This window comes from Peromyscus eremicus, chromosome 14 (assembly GCF_949786415.1).
Source record: "Peromyscus eremicus chromosome 14, PerEre_H2_v1, whole genome shotgun sequence".
NCBI classification, from domain to species: Eukaryota; Metazoa; Chordata; class Mammalia; order Rodentia; family Cricetidae; genus Peromyscus; species Peromyscus eremicus.
In genome coordinates this window covers 25195312-25210700 of record NC_081430.1, presented here as the reverse complement: position 1 = coordinate 25210700, position 15389 = coordinate 25195312, and positions in this window count along the sequence as shown.

Below are 15389 nucleotides of genomic sequence, written 5' to 3'. Positions count from 1 at the left end.
GTGTCTGGTCCCTTCATCCTGAAAATACATTTACTTTTAAAGGTAACATACATATCTGTATTAATACAAGTACAGACTGTGCACTGTATGTAAGTCAGCCAAAGATAATTTCTTATTATGTGTTTGAGCAGGTAAAATATACATCATGTGTCTTGCAGTTGTTTCAGGTTTATGTTTTTATGTTTGTAGTCAGGATTTCAGGGGGTCTTCCTGTGGGACGTTTACCCACCAACCCCACGGCTCCCCAGAGTTTTCTTGAGTGTGAGCAGCAGGAAATATTAGATAGAAGGATTTATATTGTGGAGATAAACAGATAGAAAATAAAGGATACCCTCGAGAGGGCCTGCAACCTATTCTAATGGGCCCTGACAATCTCTGCCCCAGGGTATTTATAGAGATGCCAAGGGGTGGAGCAAAAGATCTCCTCCCCCCAGCACAGCCAAGTGCAGACCATCTCAGACACCTGTACTCAGGCCCGTGGTCCTAATCATCCTCTCTATGCGGACCTGCTGAGTAAAGCCACGAGGAACCTGAAAATGGTCTCCCACATCTTCCTCAATCAAATCTGATCATCTTTAATTTTAAATGAATCCATAGCCTCTCATTTCCCATGGAAACAAAAACATAACCTCTCCTCCAAAGTGACATACCTTTGGACTTAAATTTTGGAATCAAGATGTTTTAAAAATATGTACGTTGGTTTAACCCAGCATCTTTTATAATCAAATGTCTCATAGCAGTCAAATATTGAGAGCTGCTGGTAGCAAAAGTTCATGAGAATATATAGCAGTGACAACTGGAGTTCAGAAGGTCAACCTATCAGAACTAAGGGTTCTGTTAGAGGAAACCACCACACAAGGTGTTATGGAATTATTGCCTTTTGAATGAACTGGCTGTTTCTTGTTGTAAACTTCTTGTGCAATAACAGCTATGATTCTCCCCATTTACCGTGCATCTCCATGTTGTGTGTACATGTAATCTTACGATTGCATCTCAATCTTGGGCACAACTTTCCCTATACATTTGGGGTAACTGGGTAACTATCCCCAGCTGTGTTTATTTTTCATTAACATATATCTGGCTAGGGCCATTCTCCAGACAAAAGTATTTTAGCAAAGATACCTTTTTCTAAGGACAAAACTGCACATAGATAAACATTAGCTCATCTCACTCACAGATAGAGAAAATAACGGCTAACAATTAAATCCTCAACCCCTTACCTTCACCCCGGGTTATTTACACAAGACCCTAACTTAAGAGATTTCCTGCTCCCATTCCTGGGATGAAGTTCTAGCCATTTGCTAGATACTGAGTTAAGGCGGTTATTTCCCACTGACCCAAGGAGATTGCCTCCAGGCCAGGCAGGCAATAGGTGCCAAGCTTCTTTCTTGTGCAAATTAAGTTTTTATTCCTCCTCAGCCAGGTGCTATTCCTAGATTTTCTCCTCAGCAATTACTCTGAGTGAAAGTGCTTTTACTAACCAAATACTACATGCTCTGACATAGGTTGCTTGGCCACCTAGCATATGTCCCCCTCCCTATCAGAAAGCAGCTGCAGCTGGGATGAGCGGGAAAAGTGACGCCAAAGACAGTTTACATTCTTGTTACTTACTGACCCCTAACATTCTATCTAGCCATTTCTAGATTATAGTTTGAGCACATAAATTCTCTAATTGATCTTAGCCTTTAGTTGACCCTACCAGAGAACTCCCCTTTAGTCACTCCCCTTTTGGGTTGTAATTGGAAGCTGACAATTAATTGCTGTATGTGTGGGTCCTTATCGCCTCTCTCTGAGACCCTGAAAACTTCAAGCCTTGCATTGCTTTACAAAAGAATTACTGTGTGGGTATATAGACTGGTTCTCTGAGAGCACTGGGAGGATTGATGGAGAAGAACAAAGATGAGGACAGAGATGGAAAGAACTAGGTAGAATGATGAGAGAACAGCAGAAAGGACCGAGAGCAGGAGGGACCGAGAGGAGCTAAGTAAGAGAGCAGAAAAGAAACTGTAGATAGAGTTGACTTAGAAGAATAAAGTGAATGGACTAAAGAGCTCAGTGTGCTTAGATTCATTGAATATCCCTCAGATTAGAATCCTCAGCTGGTTGGTAGACTCTTCCACGGACCCTGGGAGCAAACAATATAGGCTGGACCTATTATTGTTTGCGTTAGTCAAAAATTTTAAAGACAACATAATAATATATCTAATCCAGACTCTCTGTCATTTTTCATTCTCATGTGGCTCCTTTTTTTTATATTATTTTACTCCCCTTTCTAAGGATTTTATTTTATTATTTTAAAACTATATATTTCTTTTTCATGATTGTCTGTACCTTCTCTTTATTCTCCCAAGCCTATGTATATTTTTAAACACATTGTAACCCATTTAGAGTTTTTTTCCATCAGAATCTGTTTTATTGTGTCTAATTATTTTCTGACCATTGCTTTAAACTGCAGCATGACTAGGAACAATGCAGCATCTTGGCTGCTGGCCCCGCCCCACTCAGCTTTTCAACATGGCGCAGGTACCAAGGAGTCATGCTTATCTCTCCAATTCTGGGAAGCAGTATTAAGTAGTATGCTTGTGTTTTTAAGCCTGTGGCTGTGATCTCAAGCTAGCAGGAAGTGGCTGGGAGAAGCTCCTCTGTACCATAGCCTGTGGGAGAGACTTTGGAAATCCACCATGCTTCTTAGTGCATGGTGGCTGGTGGCCAGCGGCCAGCTCCATCTCACAGACAGCTGTTGGGAGATGTGTCTCTGCACTGCTGTTGGCTTGACACTGTGAGACTAGGAAGTCCAGTGTGGCTCTGTTTTTGTGCATTCAGCATCTTTAAGCTTTCTTAGGTCTATGTGGATCAATGCCCCACGTTGGGCACCAATTGTAGCTGAAAGTTTTCCTATGATCTGCCCGGTCCTGTGGCTGCTCGGTCCCAAGGAAACGCACAGAGGCTTATATTAATTACAAACTGTATGGCCTATGGCTCAGACTTCTTACTAGCTAGCTCTTACAACTTAACTCAGTCCATTTCTATTAATCTATGCATTGCCACATGGCTTCATGGCATTTCCTGTTCTCTCACATCTTACTTCTCCTGGCAGTAGCTCGCAATGTCTCCTGACTCCACCCTTCTTCATCTTCATCTCTAGTCTGAATGTCCTACCTAGCCTTATTCTGCCTTGCCATTGACCAATCAGCTTTATTATCAACCAATGAGGGCAACACATATTCACAGCATACAGAAAGACATCCCACAACACCAAGTCTAAAAATAAAAGGAAGAAAGTCATCAATGAAGAGACACCTGGCATATTCACACATGTGTGAACATCTGAGTGTACACATGCACACATGCACATAGTCACAAACTGTCAGTGTTGTTTACCACTATTTGTTAAGTAATCCAAGTTTCACTTTGTAGCTGTCCATCAGCCATCACAGATTCTTTTAATGCAATCTTGGTGTGGCTGGGCAAGGGTCATGGAGACCAGAGGATGTCAGTAAGTGTCTTGTTTTATCACTCTCTGACTTATTCTCCTTGTGACAGAGGCTATTACTCAAGCTACCTGGATCTAGGCTGGTAGGCAACAAACTCCCGTGCTCCTCCTGTCTCCAGCTCCCGTGGTGTTGGGGTTGCAGTTTCTTTCAAGTGCTGGGGACCAGCTGCTCTGTGCACCTGCCTCTATTCCTTCCCTGCTCTGATGGGCTGGAACCCTTCCCTTCCTGTGATGTGTTTGCCAGGTGTGTTACTACAGCAATGAGGAAGCACCACTTCCCAAATCACTAGGGAGAGGTAGGGCCACCACTACAGTGAATCCAACCAGGAAGTTCTTAGAGCTTTAGAACTGGTTTACAGGCAGAATATGGAAGAGTTTGGAACTTTGGGCTAGAAAAGCCCTATGCTGTGATAAACAGAGCTTAATGAGTCATTCCAGTGCAATTTCAAAGAAATGTTGAGAAAAATGTAGACAGTGGAGACCCAACTCATGGGTTTTCAAATAGGACTCTATTGGGGACTGAACTAGAGGCTACTTATGTTATATTTTGGTAAAGAATCTGGCTACATTCTTCTCTTGTCCTGAGAACTTGGGTGAAAATGAATTCAAAAGGTGTGACTCCTTTGTTTGGCAGAGGTGATTTAAAGATAGTATTGCATTCAGGCCGTGGCATGGTCACTACTATGTGATGATATATCTGACTCTGGGTTTTTTATTATTAAGACCAATTAGAATTCATGACACACTATTCTTATTCAGATCCACAGCAAGAGAGGGCAGAAGGATAGGAAACATGAAGTAAGGTGGGAAAAGGAATGATTTTAAAGTTACAGACAAAGCAGCTGTGCTTGTTACAGTGATTAACACCATCAGAAACCTCGTGGGCCTGGGAAGATGGCTCAGTGGTTAAAAGTACTGGCTGCTCTTCTAGGGGACCCAAGTTCATGTCTCACCACCCACATCAACCGACTCACAACTGTCTGTCCAGCTCCCATGAACCTGAGGCCTCTTTTGGCCTCCATGAACACTGACACACATGTATACAAGTATACACACAATTAAAAATAAAATGAGAGAGAGAGAGAGAGAGAGAGAGAGAGAGAGAGAGAGAGAGAGAGTTCTTGCTTTGCTGTTCTGCAGTGGAATAACAGGAAAGATGCCCTGAAGACAAGACCCCACACATCCAAGTGTCCATCTTATGAAAATGCAAAGTATTTTAAAGGAGAGAACCTTAACTTATAATGCAGCTGAAGGGGTACCTGCTAACACACACACACACACACACACACACACACACACACACACACACACATACACTTACTTCCCGGGCACACAGAGACCACTGCAGCTATAGTCTAAGGAGGTCAATCTATATCTTGAGCTGGCAGTGGGACTTGGCAATGTCATCCATGTGGTACTGATTTTCTAAGAATGAAAAATGCAAGATTGGAGGGGTCATGGAGTCTGACAAGGTCCCAGAGAGCTGGTGAGGTCAGGCAGTATGTGTCAGGGTCAGGGTCCCTGCAGGGAAGCACTGAGTGGCCATCACATGAAGGTGTAAGGTACCATCCAAATTGCAATGGAGATCCCAGGATGTGAGAGATGGAGTATTTTTTTTTTTCCAAGAGAACTGCAGACACAGAGTAGAACTAGTCCAAGGAAGAGACTACAGGTGCTTCAGGAGACAGAGCTGGAGCCCAGAAGATTCCACTATGAGCCCCAGATGCCACACATGGAGCTGCATTAGTTGTGTTTTCCCTGTTGTATTTCAGACTTCACTCTAATTTCTCTGCTGTGTGTCATTTCTCCTTTTTGGAACAAGAATGTTTACTCTGTATCATTGTGTGTTAGAAGTATATAACTTGTCAGATATTTTGTTATAACAGTGAGAAAAGTAACTAAGTACAAAATTTAGTATTTTAGGTCAGTTTGTTGTTTGTGGGCAGTCTCATGTATCTCACTGCCATGGGTCAAGGGTGATCTTGGCTCTTAACTGTCCTGTCTCCATATTCCAAGTGCTGGGAGTTCTCCACCCCAGCTCCATTTTGATTTAAATTATTATTTTAAAGTATATAGTTCAACGGCATTTAGTACATTCACATTCTTGGGCAAATATCATCACCATCCATCTCAAGAACTTTCTCATCTTTATCAATTGAGACAGAAAAACTATTTCATTTTTTTTCTTTTTTCTTTTATTTTGCAATACAATTCAGTTCTACATATCAGCCACGGATTCCCTTGTTCTCCCCGCTCCGGCCCCCCTCACCTTCCCCCCAGCCCACCCCCCATTCCCACCTCCTCCAGGGCAAAGCCTCCCCCGAGGACTGAGATCAACCTGGTAGACTCAGTTCAGGCAGGTCCAGTCCCCTCCTCCCAGGCTGAGCCAAGCGATCCTGCATAGGCCCCAGGTTTCAAACAGCCAACTCATGCAATGAGCACAGGACCCGGTCCCACTGCCTGGATGCCTCCCAAGCAGATCAAGCCAATCAACTGTCTCACCCATTCAGAGGGCCTGATCCAGTTGGGGGCCCCTCAGCCATTGGTTCATAGTTCATGTGTTTCCATTCGTTTGGCTATTTGTCCCTGTGCTTTATCCAACCTTGGTCTCAACAATTCTCGCTCATATAAACCCTCCTCTTTCTCGCTAATTGGACTCCCAGCGCTCCACCTGGGGCCTAGCCATGGATCTCTGCATCCAGATCCCTCAGTAGTTGGATGAGGTTTCTAGCATGACAATTAGGGTGTTTGGCCATCCCATCACCAGAGTAGGTCAGTTTGGGCTGTCTCTCGACCATTGCCAGCAGTCTGTTGTGGGGGTATCTTTGTGGATTTCTGTGGGCCTCTCTAGCACTTTGCTTCTTCCTATTCTCATGTGGTCTTCATTTACCATGGTCTCCTATTCCTTGTTCTCCCTCTCTGTTGTGGATCCATCTGGGATCTCCCGCTCCCCCAAGCTCTCTTTCCCTCGACCCTCACCCTTCATTACCCCCACTCATGTCCAGGCTGTTCATGTAGATCTCATCCATTTCTCCGTCATTGGGCGATCCCCGTGTCTTTCTTGGGGTCCTGTTTTCCAGGTAGCCTCCCTGGTGATGTGAGTAGCAGTCCAGTCATCCTTATTCCACATCTAGTATCCTCCTATGAGTGAGTACATACCATGTTTGTCTTTCTGAGTCTGGGTTACCTCACTCAGGATGATTTTTTTCTAGATCCATCCATTTGCTTGCAAACCTCATGATGTCATTGTTTTTTCTCTGCTGAGTAGTATTCCATTGTGTATATGTACCACATTTTGTTTATCCATTCTTCAGTTGAAGGGCATCTAGGTTGTTTCCATGTTCTGGCTATTACAAACAATGCTGATATGAACATAGCTGAACAAGTGCTCTTGTGGTGTGATTGAGCATTCTTTGGGTATATGCCCAAGAGTGGTACCCTATTTCATTTTTTAAAAAAAGAATACAAACCCTTATTTTAAAAATATATCTTGCCAGGCGGTGGTGGCACATGCCTTTAATACCAGCACTCGGGAGGCAGAGGCAGGCAGATCTCTGTGAGTTTGAGGCCAGCCTGGTCTACAGAGCAAGATCCAGGAAAGGCGCAAAGCTACACAGAGAAACCCTGTCTCAAAAAAACAAAAAACAAAAAACATATATCTTGGATACTGTATTAGTTACTTTTATTATCACTCCGACAAAAGCAACTTAAGGGAAGAAGGGTTGTTTGCTTACAGTTTAAAAGGATACAGTCCAGCAGGGAAAGCTTGGCGGCAGGAGGAGGCAGCTGGCCAGACTGTGTCCATCAGGGAGCGGAGAGATGAACGCCGCCACCCAGCTCCCTTTCCCCTTTTTATTCAAGCCAGGACCCTAGTCCATGGGACGGTAGCCCCACAGTCAGGGTAGCATTCCTTCCTCAGTTAAACCTTTCTGGAAACACACTTAGGGACTGGGTCAACATCTTAGTTAGGGTTTCTATTGCTGTGAAGAGACACCATGACCACAGCAGCTCTTATAAAAGAAAGCACTTAACTGGGGCTGGCTTACAGGTCAGAGGCTTACTCCATTACCGTCATGGAGGGGAGGCAGCTGAGAGTTCTACACCCAGATCTGCAGGCAGCACGAAGAGAGAGTCTCTGGACCTGCCTTTAGACTTTTGTAAACACAAAGCCCACCCCCAGGTGACACACTTCCTCCGACAAGGCCACACCTCCTAATCTTTTCAAATAGTGCCACTCCCTGGTGACCAGGCCTTCAAATCTATGACCTAGGGGGGCCATTCTCGTTCAAACGACCACACTGATCAAGTTGACAATGAAGATGAACTTTCACAGACATCATTTTGCACTGATATATAATGTAATTGCTCATGTTCTATTCAGTGTTGAATATGATACTTCCTGTGTATTTGTTTTGGTCCTTACCAGTGAGGACATTTGCAGTCCTCTGTTGTCCCAGAGCCTTGCCATGCCTCTGATTGGCTCTAACCATCTGTTTCCTTTCCTAGAAGAGCTCCTGCTCTTCCCCAAGGCTACACTCACCCCTCTCCTGACTCGGGGCCTCTGCCTCCTCAGGCTTTGCTGGCTCATAAGATTCCAGCCTTAGTGTCTTTCCCCAGATGAATCCCTGCTCGCTCACTTCTGGCATTGTGGAAGCCCAGCACATGTCTCCTTGGGGCCGTTTCTCCTGTGCTGGTGGCTTTTGTTCCAGATGTGATAAACGGCACTAACAAGTTGATGTCCCCTGTGTTCACGACCCTGCTTGATACAGCTCATGCACAGACAACAGGCACCATCTTTGTCCACAGATGTGGGGGGCCAGCCCGAGTTTCCAAACTTTATTCATTCATGTATTTATTCACAGCCGAATGTGCTGGCACCTACCTTGGAAGGCAAGGCTGCCCAGAGCTTATTTGTCTTTCCATTCACACCCTAGGCTGTTTTCCTCTCTGAGATTGCCTTACCTTCTGGTTAAAAAAATAGTTATGAAAAAAGGGGGAGGAAATGTTAGAGAAAGCCCTCCCTCCCCAAACAAACATAGCAAGATTTGTGTTTGCCCAGCATGGTGGTGCATGTCAGTAATCCTAGCACGAAGGAGGATGGGCAAGAAGATTCAGAGTGTGAGGACAGCCTGGACTACACAACAAGTCCCTGTCTCATACATACAAAGAAGAACTTTATGCTAGATAGAGTAGGATAATAATAATATGATGATGATGATAGAATGGAAATGTAATAGTAACAATAATTACTATATTCTCTTGACACCCATGGAGTCCTCACTGGGGTTCCCCCACCACTACCATTTTACAGCAAAGGAAAGAGGCTCAGAGAATTTAAAGTCATGGGGACCCGCCAGTTGACACCACAAGTGAGCGGCTCCAGGTGGGTCTCTAAGCACCGTGGTTCACACTCGGGGTTGTCAGGGGCCCGAAGGCAAGCTTCCTGGTGAGGCTGAGTGCAGATGACACTGAGAAGAGAGACCGAGTCATCATAACAGAACCGGAAGTAGCAAGACTTGGGAGAAACATCCCAGGCGCTGTGAGGGGCAGGGTTAGCCGAACCGACAGCTGGGAATGGCTAAGAGGCAGGTGTCCTGAGAGCTGGCCCTTCTAAGAAAGGAAAGGGATGGGGACAAAGAGCAGAACACGAGGAGGACCTTTTCTGTGTTCAGGTGGCTCGGTCTCACTGCCAGAAAATAGTGGGGTCCCTACAGGCTGAGAGGTCGGTGGGGCTTTGGGTCCTCGGCTGGTGGAGTTGGGGTGGGAAGCAGGATGTGCAGTCCTGATGGGCTATCCACACAGGGAAGACTCACTTCGGTTGTGTACACATGAAAATGGCGGGTAGCCGTCTCGCCTACCACACCTGCAGAGGTGAGCCCTTTGCCCTGTCTGGTCTCTTGACCTGAAGAAATCTCAGCAAGGCAGAGACGGAGGGAAGGCCCTAAACCCTTGGGTTGAAGGAGGCCTCATCCACAGGATAACTCTTTGGAGAACCCCACCCCAGTTTCTTGACGGTCAGCAGAAGGAAGTCTTTAGACGGGAGCAAATGTCTAAGGGACCACCTAGGGGACAGCTAGTTGCCCCTTTGCTCACTCCCACCCTTCTTGGAAAGTGCTAAGGACAAGAATAGCTTGGTTGCTAAAACTGACAAGCTCTTTAGAACCATCCAACCTCACCAAGTATCCAGGCCTTTGGGTAAGTGAGGCCAGAGGCCAAAAAAGGCCGGCAAAATGGGCCCGCCCTCGCCCACAAAGGGCCTCCCAAGATGAGAGCAACCTGCAAACACACAAACCACAGCAGAAGCCCCGTGGGGTCAGAGATGGGGTCAGAGGAGGACTGGAGTAGCGGACCAGCAGGGGGAAGGAGAGCAGGGAGCCCTCAGCAGGTGCTCTGAGGAACAGGCTGAGTCCAGCCTCCCACTCAGCTAAATTCTTCTCCACCAAGGGCCAGGGGATCCCAGGGAAGAGATGTGAGAGAAAACAGTGGAAGTCACACGGAGGAATATTCCCATTTTCTGGATGTCTGAACTCCGACTCCCTAAAGAATTGTGAAGAGACAGGATTTGCTTGGGAAGCTGCCTAAAGAGAATCAGTAAGACTTCAGTCTCTGGCAGAACTTGGGGCAGCCCTGAGATGTTCATAGATCCTGGTGAATTCCTGCAAAGGGGGACCCTAGCCCAAATTCTACCCCAGGTCTAGGAGAGCTGGCACAGTTCCGTTTAAGCAACGGCTATGGAGCGTGTCCAGGTATATGAACCTCTGCATCACCACCGGCTGCAGAAAGTCCTGTTCTTGAGACGACACAGGCAAGGAAAAGAACAGCTGCCTGGGGGCCTTGAGGGCAGGAAGTGGCACCTGGATGTCATTAGACAGAGAACGTCCGTGGATGCCTGGTGGACAGCTGGCCTAGGAGTAAGTGAGCTCCAGCTTCCTCCCGTGTGCTGCGCCAGCATATACCCACACTCAGGAAAATCCCAGGAGTTGGCTGGAGGTGGGAGAGACACAGCCACTCTGTGCTAACTGAGATGAAGTATCCACCCCCTCAAGGAACAAGAGCTAAAAGGAAAAAAAAAAATGGTTGAGATGCAAGAAGCAATTCACTTAAATTCTATATTGTGAAATCTATTATAAGACACAAAAGAGCCGGGCATAGTGGCACATGACTTTAATCCCAGCACTCAGGAGGCAGAGGCAGGAGGGTCTCTGTGAGTTCTAGAACAGCCTGGTCTACAGAGTGAATTCCAAGACAGCCAGAGCTATATAGAGAGATCCTGTATCAACAAGACACAAAAATCCACAATCCATAAGTATAAAATTTGTACAATAAAAGCTTACAAATAAAAGACAGATAATAGCCAAGGGAAAAGATCCTATTACACATGACAAGAATAGTGAGTTCTTTCTTAGGTGAACTCATAACGGAACGCCAAGGCTGTCCATCAATAAGACAGTTCATCAAAGAGCCGGAGAGAGCAGCAGGCAGTTTGCGTAGCATTCAAGTTTTCCACGTGGACAGCCTTAGATGCCGTGGCCTGAGTCACAGTAAGGAAAGTCTGCAGCGGTCCAAAGGCAGGCACAGCTGGCATGTTCTAGAACAGCTCTAGTAGAGATGATAAAGACAAATAAGGAAGTTCTGTTTGACTTGTCAACCCGCCAAGTCCCACGGAGACAGCGCCGACGACTCCAGGTAGACTTGGACCTGCCTTGAGATGGATACTGTTATTTCTCAACAATACCTGCGCCAGCTCAAAGGTGAGACCAGCAAAGCTCCAAAGATCGGTTTAGACTGTCACCATGAAGAGTGAGTCAGTCGTGACATTCAGGGCTCGGTAGCGCGTGAGCGATATACAGACAAAGGACATCCAGAGTCACAGCGCTCATGCTTTCTGGGCACAGGAGCAGAACTCTTTAAGGACTGATAGAACTCAGTGTGGCCAAGGCTGAGGGCTGGCAAACCTTCTCAAGCCCTGCTGGAGAGAGCGAGAACGAGCCAGGTGGTTTCAGAAAAGTGGGGGGATGGTGACGTGAACTGTGAACTGCCTTCCGTCTGGAAATTTTGTGTCTGGGAGTCCACTCTGTCATCCTGATGTAAGCAAGGATCATCTAGCTTTGTTTTTCTAGCAATGGGAACAACACGAGGGCCCTAAGATGGAAATGAGACGAGGAACTTACGGTATAGCCCTGTGGTGCAGCATTTAAAAGGCTGAGGGGATTTATATATACCTACTCGGAATGATCTCTAAGGCACGAACACGTGAAAGGAGCAAGCCAAAAAATCGACACATGTGGCGTTGTGTGTGTTTTCATTCTTTTAAAGTCCTTCCCATCTCCTGAAATTACATCTTTTTTTTTTTTTTTTTTTTTTTTTTTTTTTTTTTTTTTTTTTTTTTTTTTTGGTTTTTCGAGACAGGGTTTCTCTGTGTAGCTTTGCGCCTTTCCTGGAACTCACTTGGTAGCCCAGGCTGGCCTCGAACTCACAGAGATCCGCCTGGCTCTGCCTCCCGAGTACTGGGATTAAAGGCGTGCGCCACCACCGCCCGGCGATTACATCTTTTATATATATATATATATATATATATATATATAACAGTTGTAAGCTGGGACTATAGCTCAGGGGTAGAGTCTAACACATTCAAGGTCCTAGGTTCAATCTCTAGTACTTCCAAAAATATCAAAAAAACAAAACCCCTTGTGACCCCAGGCTCAGGGAACTGAGGCAAAATCATGTGACTGTGAGACCAGCCTGAGGTATAATATGAGGCCTTGCTCCACAGTACCAACCAACCAACCGAACAGCCCAAAACCTCAAGGCAGTTTTCTTTCCTCTAAAAATTGTGGTAATAGGGACAGGGGAGATGTCTCAGTCAGTAAAGTCCTTCCGATGTGAGTGTAGTCTAAATGAGGATTGAATAAGTCGATACAAGCAAAATGCTGGAGCGGAGCCTAGCACATAGATGGTCTAGCTACTGTTACTTGTGTAAACATAAGCTTTGCTTCACGGTGTTGGGCTCTGTGGAGACTCTCATCCTCTAAGGCCCTCGTTCACACGAACATGAATGGCAGAAGAGGGATGCCCATTGTCCACATCTACAGGGAGAGGAGAGCTCCATCATCCTGTGAGGGTGGAGGGGCAGGCTGAGAAGACACCAAAAGCCACTCTCCAGGCATCGGGCTCTTACCGTGCTCATAAGAATTCATGTCCAGGGTTGGGTGTGGTGGCCCATGCCTTTAATCACAGCTCTCAGAAAGCAGCAGCAGGTGGATGTTTCTCAGTTCAAGGTCAGCCTAATCTATTTAGGGGGTTCCATGTTGTGGGGTATTCACCAGAGAAGACTGCTCGGATGTGGGTTTAAGTCAATAGAAAGTCTTTATTAGCCAGCAACTACACTGGGTATTTGGGATTCCAGTGAGGTCCTGAGCCTTTCTCAGGATGAGCTTTTAAGCACAAAAACCATGCCCCAAGTTGACATACTTCAGTTGACAAGAACAGTCAGCCAGAAGCTGAATGTTGGAAACCAAAAAGCAAGGTTAGTACATTTAGAGACTTTCCCAGAACTGTGGACTTTGATGGATTAGGTCTTTGTTTTCATTTTGGCAGGTGGTGCTGGCTATGTGCTGAGTTTTGCAGCCTGGATGGCACTTCCATCATGGAGTCACTTGTGCAAAGGTCTGGGGCCCTGTTACATTCCAGGCCAGCCAGGACTACATAGTGAGATTGTCTCAGACAAGCAAGCAGATGGACAAACAGAGTTCAATTCCAGCTGTGCTGAGACCATCTGAGGAAGCCAGTATCACTGACTGAACAAGTGAAACCCATCTGTCCAAAGTCACACAATTCACGGATGTACTAAGGAGCGTGTGGCTCTGGAATGGAGACAGATGTGTCTAGTAGTAGTTTCTCATCAGGACCACCAGCCCTCAAATAACGACACAGAGACTTATTACTAATTATGAAAGCTTGGCCTATAGCTTAGGCTTGTTCCTAACCAGCTCTTATAACTTAAATTAGCCCATTCATATTAATCTACCTTCTATCACGTGGGGTTACCTCTCTTCCATCTGTTTCCTCTCCGTGTCTCACGGCATCTTCCCCTTTCTTCTTCCCAGAGCTCTCTCTGCCTGAAAATCCCATCTATACCTCCTGCCGAGCTACTGACCGTTCAGCTTTTGATTACACCGATCACAGCAATACACCTTCAGACAGTGTACAGATATTCCACAACAGATGTGTTCAAGACCCTCCTATGGGTTCTGGTCAAGGGCCTCTGACACACAGCTGGACCAGCAGGGTGCCTTAAGTGACTCTTCTGCTTTGGGGACCCACATAGATTGCTCAGTGCCTTCAACAGCACTTTGCACCTGTAGCTATGAATAATTATTTTTTTTTTTGATAAAAATGTGATGAAATCTTCTCTCTTCTTTAATACCATACTTCTGGAAAGAAAATTCAACAGAGGTGACCGGTTTCCCTGAAATAAGGACCTACAAGCCCTTGTAAGTGAGGTGTGGTGGTTGGTACCAGAATCCCCAGTGCTCAGAAGGTAGAGGCAGGTAAAGCAGAAACTCAAGGTCGTCCTTAGCCACAGAGCGAGTTCGAGGCCAGCTTGGGCTTCGTGAAAAGCATGCCGTGGGCTGGGAGTGAGCTCAGTGGCACCACTCTTGCTTAAGACCTTGGACTTGGCTCAATTTGCAGCACCAGCACTAAGAAAAAAGCAAAACAAAACAGAGAGCTATTATTTGTACAGCATTTAAAATTGATTATGTGTGTGCGTATGTGCTCTTGGCAGAGGTGCAAGAAATTTAATGCGTGTGTGCACTGCTGTGAGCAATATGAGTCAATACATGCCTTTTAGAGATGATCCTGGCAGGACCTCAGGAACTAGAAAATGTTCATGCTTTAACACAGTAGTTTATATTCTGAGAACTTTACCTGAAGAACACAAACCGGAAAAGAAAGTTATAAAAAGATACGCTTTCTGTTTTCACTGCTTTCTTACTTATATGGGAAAATCTGGAGACTAAGTATCCTAGAGAGGATCATGACATGATATAGTCATTTGGGAAAATGTTATTCAGTTATTAAAAAGTGGAGTGCTTGCCTAACATGCCCAAACCCTGGGCTCAATGATCAGCATGAAAAGAGGAGGAGGAGAAGGAAGGAAGAAAGAAAGAAAGAAAGAAAGAAAGAAAGAAAGAAAGAAAGAAAGAAAGAAAGAAAGACAGAAAGAAAGTGAGAGAGAGAGAGAGAGAGAGAAAGGAAGGAAGGAAGGAAGGAAGGAAGGAAGGAAGGAAGGGGGAGAGGAAGGAAGGAAGGAACAGAAGAAGGAACAGAGGTAGAGACAGAGAGAAAGGAGACAGGCTGGAGAGATGGCTCAGTGGTTAGGAGCGCTGGCTGCTCTTCCAGAGGACTCAGGTTCAATTCTCAGCGCCCACATGGCATCTATAACTCCAGTTCCAGGGGAGCCAACGCCCTCTTCTGACTTCATCCGGTACCAGGCAGACATGGTACACAAAGATCCGAGCAGATGTAACACCTCCACGCATCAAGAACAAAGTAAAGTTTAGAAAGAGAATGAGGGCTGGAGAGATGGCTCAGAGGTTAAGAGCACTGACTGTTCTTCCAGAGGTCCTGAGTTCAATTCCCAGCAACCACATGGTGGCTCCCAACCATCTGTAATGAGATCTGGCGCCCTCTTCTGTATACATAATAAATAAATAAATCTTTAAAAAAAAAAAAAAAAGAAAGAAAGAAAGAAGGAGAATGAGAAGGAAAGAGATGAAAGCGAAGAGAGGGATGTGTAAGGGCATGGACACCTGCCGAAAGGAAATCAGGAAGCAAGTTTGCCTGGTACGACAGTGATGGCCATGTCCAAGTGTCATGCGCCTGGTCGGGGGCC